Source organism: Leuciscus leuciscus, assembly GCF_965113295.1.
Source record: "Leuciscus leuciscus genome assembly, chromosome: 4".
Classification (NCBI taxonomy): domain Eukaryota; kingdom Metazoa; phylum Chordata; class Actinopteri; order Cypriniformes; family Leuciscidae; genus Leuciscus; species Leuciscus leuciscus.
In genome coordinates this window covers 40,321,565-40,330,676 of record NC_138728.1, presented here as the reverse complement: position 1 = coordinate 40,330,676, position 9,112 = coordinate 40,321,565, and positions in this window count along the sequence as shown.

The following is a 9,112-nucleotide window of genomic DNA, read 5'->3' as shown; positions in this document are numbered from 1 at the left end:
AGGTGAGACTGCTGAATGTCTATATACCTCTTACCATTGATTGCTGAGTGCTCTTCACTTGTGTTAATTATCTGAACATGCTCCTCCCGAACTTTGTTAATAAAACATCATATTTGGAGTTTCAGGTCTTGCAGTGCAGAGGTGTCCGCATCTCTTTGGCTATTAGGAGGACATACATATATATATATATATATGAAGAGTTCAGATGCAAAAGCCTCTAAATGCCATCTGAAATTTTCTTATAGAATGAACATTTTTATCAAGCTTGTATATTTAAGTTCAGTAATTTCACTTAAATGACAATTAATAGGTAATCTTCATGGCCATTTAAGTGAAATTATTGAATTTAAATATACAAGCTTGATAAAAATGATCATTCTATAAGAAAATTTCAGATGGCATTTAGAGGCTTTTGCATCTGAACTCTTCATATATATATATATTAAATGAATCACATATTTACTTGAGACAGTTAAAAGTGTCAAATTTGTCATCAAATGTGCAATTGCAATTTGCACACACAAGTTGAAAGGCATTTGTTTGTGCATGCATAGTAAAACATATCTGCAACATTTATCAAGTTCACTGATAATTATGCGTGCATTTATTAATTATTATCTTAATGAATAATGTAACAAGGACGAAGCATGTAAACTTCGTTGTTTGTTTAGAATGGAATGGATCGCAAATAGATCCGAATGAAGAAACGTACAAAAACCATGGTAGAAAATGGGTGGGCCCTGACCTAAAATGGGTAGCGCCGCGGCTGGTGACTTGCACCAAGTGATGTCACTTCCTCTGGCGGGAAACTCTGGAAAGCAGTGAGGTATGTCATTATTCTTCTCTCATTAATTTGTACAAAATGTTTAGGATACATCAATAGTAGATTAATTATTTGTCAAATCTGTTATTGTGATATTGCAGTGCATCTCTCATTCACTTTTAAAAAAACGATAATATGGCGAAAACCCATACAATTCTGTTTTTAGACATGCCATGTGGTATCTGGTTTGAGGTTAGCATTTTGAGCTAAAGCACAAAATGGTGGAAAATGTCAACTCTGTTATCATCAAACTCTGTTAGTGGTGGTGGTGGCGCAATGGATAAGACACATGCCTTTGGTGTGAGAGACCCGGGTTCGAATCCACTGTGAGACACCAATGTGTCCCTGAGCAAGACACTTAACCCCTAGTTGCTCCAGAGGCGTGCGACCTCTGACATATATAGCAATTGTAAGTCGCTTTGGATAAAAGCGTCAGCTAAAATGAATAAAAATGAATAAAAAAAATGTTACTGGTTTAAAAAGTTTAACCCTAACAGAGTTGACAATGATTAACAGAGTCAAATGTACCCAATCTCATTTAAGCATTTTGCATTATTTTACATTTATTATGGATTCTAGGTCAATTTACTGTAAATTATACATTTGTTATATATCATTCCAGGTTAAGGAAATTTAATAATAGGCAGATAAAACTGTCAGCAGCAGTAAGGCAACGGCAATACAGGGCACGGCGAGATGCCGACCCTGTAAGGAAGGCAGAAAATGTGCAAAAAGATAGAAATAGATGGCACAAAAGGAAAAATGCAGGGCAGACAAGCAGAGTGGTCAATCTGGGTGAAAGGGAGAAAAGGTACAAACGAGGGTATTGGAAAGAGGCACAGCAGAGGTGCAGAGCAGAAAAGCAGAGACTTGGAGAGATGACACCACCACAAAGTCCTGAACCAGATCCTGAACCACGGATATCCAGGTAACATTAGGTCCAAGAGTATGGGGATGAATTGATGCCAAAACGATTGAAAATGGACAGACTAAAAGTCACAAATAGATATTACAACTTGTAAACACAAAACACAATCTACAAATAGATAAAAAATCCGCAAACAAAAGCCCTATTGGGACGGGACTAGTTTTCCAAACGACGTTTGAGTTACAATTCTTATCAACCTACGTCTGTGATTTCATGTACGGATTCAGACGGGACTAACATTTCCATGTTTATTACCGAGGTAGGAGTGTCTGTGTTTTACATGTGGGCATTGCAGAAGATCACATGTTCAGAATGCGTGGATTGCTTATGGTCATATGTATTTTGAAATTAAGTACTTTTAAAATTAAGTACTTTGAAATATAAAGTAAAACATCCTAACGTATTTAGTGTTTTGTAAACATTTTATAAAAATTGTAGTATAAAAAAAACTAAACATACATTTATCATCATGATTTTATAGAACTGGGTTCTTATAATAAACCCACTGGAATAAAAAGTTTTAACTTATATAATTTACACGTTATGTAATTAAGTGCAGAAATGAAAGTAATCTTACCTGAAACTGATATTACAGTAGCCAGTCTTAACAGTTTACGTGATTTGGCTCTTCTTGTTGATTTAATTTTTTTATTTCTTCCCAGTGTACCGAACACATCTACATCCATTATTGGTGCGCAAAAAGCAGAAACTTGAATACCGGCGCGATAGCGAGAGATTGTATGGTAGTTCACGTTGACCAAAACACACAAGAAAAAGCGTTTTGGAAAAAAAAAAATTCGCCAACCACAGACATTCGCATTCGGACGGGATTAGATTTCTCTGAGGACCGCCGAGTTTGACGAAAAACAGTAGGTAATTTGCTCTGGAATTTTTACTGAGGTCGTGTGAGAAAAAGACAGACATGGCAGATTCGGACAGGATTAAAATCTCAAAGTACGTCTGTGAAACAGAAATTTCTCTAACGTCCCCCTGTGAAACTAGTCCCTTCCGAATAGGGCTAAAGTCCTCATAATCTGCAAATGTAAAACACAATCTGTAAATAGATTCCAAATCTGCAAACAAACTAAAACAAGACCTACAAATAGATAAAAAATCCACAAACAGACTCTTCATGACATACAAATATAAAATGCGATCTACAAACAAACTCTTTATGATTCACAAATAGAAATCAGTGACTTTTACTTGACAACCAGAATTTGAATGAATGCAAAGTGATTTGTCTGCGCATGAGGGTCATTATTTGTTTGTAGATTGTGTTGCATTTGTTTTCAGAATTTTAGCGCAACTGTTTCGCTGTTTTTTCCCATTAAAAAAATCTACAAATGCCCTCCTCACAATTTGCAAACAAACACAGTCTTAACTTGTATTTTCAAACCACTGTAAAAAGACATTCTTACACATTCTGTGCAAAGCTCAGCATGCAAGTGTTGAATCTGTGTTTGCAGATCACAGGGCATTCACAGATCCCTCTGCACACGTCTACAGATCTTTTTGGCACTATCTTTCCACAGAGTGTGTGACTACGATCCACACGTGCCATACAGGCCCATACATACATTGGAGTGTATGGGTGTAAAACACAAAGAAACAAACAGAACAGAATAAGTCAGAAGGCCAGGAGAAGAGAGTCAAATCATCAAGCAGGCTCCTTTATAGCCACCTGAGCCCCGCCTGCTCCACTCACCAATTACCTGGATTAAAGGGACAAAACACAGCAAAATACAAAGAACCAGAGAGGGCCCAAACTTGGGGCCGTCACACTCTGCAACACTCACCTGCCTGTACTGGCATGCGCATCTCAAATGCGAAGACAATCAAGCAATATGAAATCCATTGCAAAACTCTACAGTTGGTCCACATGTTAGGCAGCCACCACCCATTAACCATCAACCATTTCAATGAGTGATTCCACAAATTGCACCGTGCTGATGTAAATGTCCATGCCAAGGGAATCTGAGGGTCCCATAGGGTCAATAGCTGACCTAAGCTGCTCCATCTGCTCAGGATTCAGAGGACTTTGCAGTATTGGAACAGTCACCCCAGTGTGTCCATTGTCTTGACGGCTGATGTCCTCCTCCCAGTCAATAACAGGAACAAATATAAAGACAAATCATAAACTTCACTCATAACACTACTGGTTCATTTCAGTAAATTGTTAGAGCATTTTTATTGTTTTTATACATAATGGGAAGTGACTCATTCAAGAGAAATACAATACAGAACATTTCCAAATAACATGGCCATGGAAAAGTACCTCTGCATTGTCTGGATCTGCAATGGGATTTTGCATTTGGCCAACATCCCACAGCTGGCTTGGCGTCAGGTTTTGCTCTGTCTGGATTGGATGGTTGTCCCATACCTCACGCAAGTTGTCCAGATTGTTTTGCAGACGAGGCAAGAACACATAATGACATGCAAAAATGTGTGTGGTGCTACTGAGGTCCAGATAGCCTTCATTTTCCAGTGTGTGAAGTGCGTGGTAAAACACGTTGGTCACTGCCATCCACACGTCTTGCCACAGCCTCTCAATCCTGAGTTTTGAAATTATAAATAGATAATTAGATTATATGAAATTACATGTGATAACCGAATGTCTTCATGGGCTGCATTACCAATTAAGTAATTAATTGCATTTTTGTGCAATAAAAACATAACCTTCACACAAATTGCAAAACAATTTCAACAAATGTTTAATACCCATAAAAGTCTTTCTATAAACACAAAATGTTCTAAGAGATCTAACAGTTTGCAAGTATCTTACGCTTCAGCACTGATAAAAGCCCTGGCCAGAGGCCTAATTTGATGCCTCATTCTCATAAAAGCGATCAGGAACCCCTTGAGGCAATTTTTTTAAATTGGCACAAATGTTCACTTGGGATACCTCACAATTGTCTTATTGCATCTATTATTCCCTCATTTGCATGTTTTCCTGAATGGCTGCATAAAAAGAGATGCAAGGAAAACATGCGAGGAGAGAAGAAACAAGGAAATGCATATATATATATATATATATATAATATTATTATTATTTGTATTTTATATATATATATATATATATATATATATATATATATATATATATATATATATATATATATATATATTGTATATCTTTGTATATTTGTTCCTTTTTTGATGTCCATGTTGCTTATCTCCACGTTTTGTATTTTATTCCTTTACACCTTTGTTCACGTAGTTCTTTTTCCCCATTGATTTTAATGTATGTTTATAATGCTCTTTGGAATGTTCTTTTTATTTATTTATATTGTTTACTTGGAATATTTAAGTATTTTATATACATTATATGTATATACAGTATTTTTTTTCTATATTTCTTATACATTTATTGTTCTCATTATATATTGTTTACTTTGTATATCCGTTTTTCAGATGCTCAATTATATACACTGTGTACTTTATTCCTTTACATCTCCGTCCTTTGAATACATTTTGTTGCACCCTGGGGTGCCTTCTGGCGAGAGCAGGGGTCCGTGTAAAAACTCCATCAAACATTTAAAAATGGCTAAAATGTGTAAAAAAAAAATAATAATTTACCATCAATCTCGGATTGTCGGAATTCTCTAATAACAACAAACAATGCGCACAAATTTATAATAAAAATGCAAATCATACGTTTTCGGCGTTGAATTGCGGAGGTTGCGCTTGCGCGGGATTTTATTCCCGTGCCTCATTCCCAGTGCGTCCACATAAAGCTGCCTATTTTTCATTGTTGCGCTTACGGTGAAATACACACGAAAACACTGTCACAACGTCCGTCTTGCCGCGTATTCACAAACACATCGGTTATGTCCGTGCTGCTAGTCAACGGTAACGCGTGCGATTAAGGTTTTTCAGTTTAACGTGTAAAAAATATTTAACGCAATTTAAGCGTTTTTTTTTTGCTGTCATCCTTTGGCTAGCGTTACATTATATAATCACGTTCTTCATGCAAATACTTTTAAACCATGCAAGCGAGAAAATACAAAAGAGAATGCGCTGTCTGTGATGCTGACACACACGACGCACAGAACGACGCGCGCCAGAATCGACTTCGCTTTCGCTTTGAGTATCCTCATGAGAGCAGTCTTAAATTAGTTAAATAAAGTCTTAAATGAACGTTAAGAGTTGTGAGAAAATGGGACACGTGTGGGATCCACATGTGCAGCAGTGACATCAGAATCAAATAACACTTCATTCATAAAAAGATGCCATTAAACAATTATTTGAAATATACTGTCTTTGTTGTTTCTACATTAATTTGGAGATTAACTGTGAAATTATTACATAACATAATTAAAAACAAGCTATCTTGTGCAATTATAACAAAATTGTCCCAATATAAAAACACAAATACACTGAGTGAGCAAACATTTAGGTGAGATTTGCAATGGTAATTGAGCAATGTTTATATATGAATAAAAGCCTTAATTGACTATGTCATCATGTAAAGTGATCTCTTCAGAAGAAATTAATGATTTCCTAGACTTTAAATGGATGGGCAAATTTTTTTTATAATATTAAAAATATATATATGACAGTAGGCCTATACGGCAGTTCTTCCCTGTGGTATTGAAAATTTATACATTTCAAGGTATAGTATCAAAGTAGTATCGTGACAACACTAGTGTAGGGTGCCACACATTTTTTTACATTTTCAAAGGGTGCCTTGACTGAAAAAAGTTTGGGAAACACTGCACTAGCCAATTCCCAGAGTGGAGTAGTTTGGCGAAATTATCATTTAAACTCACCTGCAGGTTGCCACATATGGGATAACCAATAATTGTTGTAGGTTATTTAATTTGATTAATAACATTATATTATTGGCAAAATACTTTATACATAAATGTAGATTTTTTTAAATCCCCTCCTTTGTTTATTATATTCAGAAACAAATTAAAATACTTCTCAGATGCCCTCTTTAAAATGGGAAATCGAAGTGCAATAACATTTTATAATCTGTTAGTATTGTATAACCTGTTTTTTAAAAAAGATTCTAATTTTTACTTGTGTTGAGCCTTCCATGCCTGTCTTTTCTTTGTATAATAAATGTTTTGTGCCATTTTGTTGTATTCAGATTTTGTGTATTCAATGATTTTGTATAGTTGAAATGAGACACACCGTTTCTGTTACTCGTGTGGGAATGCGGGTTGCACCAGCCGTTCGTAAGTTCTTTCTTAAATTGAAACATAAAGTCCACACTAGAGGCTTAGTAACTACTAGTTAGTTTGTAACTAACTCTGTACTTTCTTCCGTTGCACCATTTGTTCGTAAGGCAGAATGTAAAGTAATGCGTAGTCACATTTGTCGTTTAGCCTTGATGATCCAATAGCAGCCTTCAAATACGTGAGCAGAAGTGGTTGAAATGCTGTGAATTTCAGTTTATCCTTCATTCTAACTTCTTTTGCCTCACGTTACTAAGTTTCCATTAAAAACGATACTTGATCATGAATAACATAAGTGTTTTTACATGTAAATAACATTCAGAAACCGTATTTGAAATGAAATTAATAAGGGTGAATAAATAAATATTGATACAAAAAACATAAGAAATTACGTTTATTGATTATGACATATTTGACATGCACAACATGGACCGATGCACACAGCGGCGGGCTGTTTAGGACGGGTTCGTGTTAAAGACAGCCGCTAACAAAGTAATCTTTTCACTCTTAAAATTTAAGCGAGTGTAAATGTCAGCATAATCATATATGTCTAAAGAATTGAAGTCTGTCAGGTAAAAGAAGAGCTTATTGATGCAGTTTAGTCTGTCTGATATTTTATTCCAACCGTTACTCCTGATCGGAGACTGCCGTAAATATTTAGTTTATACGTAGAGTTACACTTCAACTAAGTTTAATGGTGCAACGCAAAAATATTTAGAAGAGCGTAAGTCGTAACTTAGTGTCCATTTACGTCAAAACTAGGCTAAGTTGTAACTTGCGCACAGCTGGTGCAACCGGCCCCTGTTCACACGCTGCTGCTGTTTATATGTATCCAATAAAATATTAAGAACTGGCAATGAAAGAGTATGAGATTATGTCTAATAGGCAAAACAGTAATGATAATGTTTGGGTGCTGAAACAATTTATACCAGATATTACAGTATTAATATGCAAATAGCTACAAATGTAGTTAACAAGTTAAAAATACATGTTAAAACAGTATATGAATTAATAAAGAAAAGTTAAAATTATGTGTCATTGTGGGATTGGCAATATAATAATAATAAATACATTTTATTTAAAGGTGCCTTTCATGGCACACAAGGACACCTTACAAAATTCATAAAAAAGACATTAAACAATCAAACCAGTTGTTACGACCCCCTATTGACTCCTACCCGTCTAGGGCTTTTTAAGAGGGGAACACATGTAACCGTCTCAGACACACATCAACATATAGCACTGAACGAGGTGAGAAAATACGAGAGACCACTGAATAACAAGAATATGAATTTAATAAATAATGAATAAATATATACCATAACAAAAACCCAACTACAAAGGAAAAAGGGGAAAACGGATTGTGCCAAACAAACGAAAGTAATATAAGCAAAAAGATTATCTAACACATTTAACTTCTAATACTAAGATAAAAAGAAAATATCAAAGAAAAAGTCTTCAACGTCTAGGACGTCTTAACTAAACTACACTAACTAATAAACATAAATACAACGGGTGGCACAATCCCCTAACTAGTGTTTTAATACAGACAGATTTAACTACGTGTGTACAATGTATGTCACGTGACAATCTTACCTATCCCCTTCCCCTTTGTAGACCGCAACGCTCACAAATGAGAAGGTTTTGGACGCAGCCAAAACAAGGAACAGTGAAACATACATGTGAAGCAAAAATCTCTCACAAAGGTTCTCATTACAAAGGTTATCTCAATACAAAGTGCTCTAAAAACACTGGTAGCAGCATGGTCTTTAAATATCCGCTTCAGCAGGTGTCACTCATCATGGTGATGCAGATCCCGCCTCCCAAGGCGCGGCCACTCATCTCATTGGTCTTGACTGACAAGCAAGACAGCCCGTCAGCCACAACCTAAGAAAACGAAAGTAAGAGAAACAGACAGGACAGAAAAACATAATACACCACACACACACAATACTATAAACGTCCTTACGGACGTAACACCAGTACAGCAACAAACATTAAATCACATAAAAGCCTGCCTGAACAGATACGTTTTGAGACGAGATTTAAAAACTGAGAGACTAGAACAGACTGTAGAGAGATTTTACCAATAATGCTTTGAGCTGCATGATAAATCAGTAACAGTGAGGTGTTATAGAGATGTTATTTTCTCTTCATAATATTAATACTTCAGCT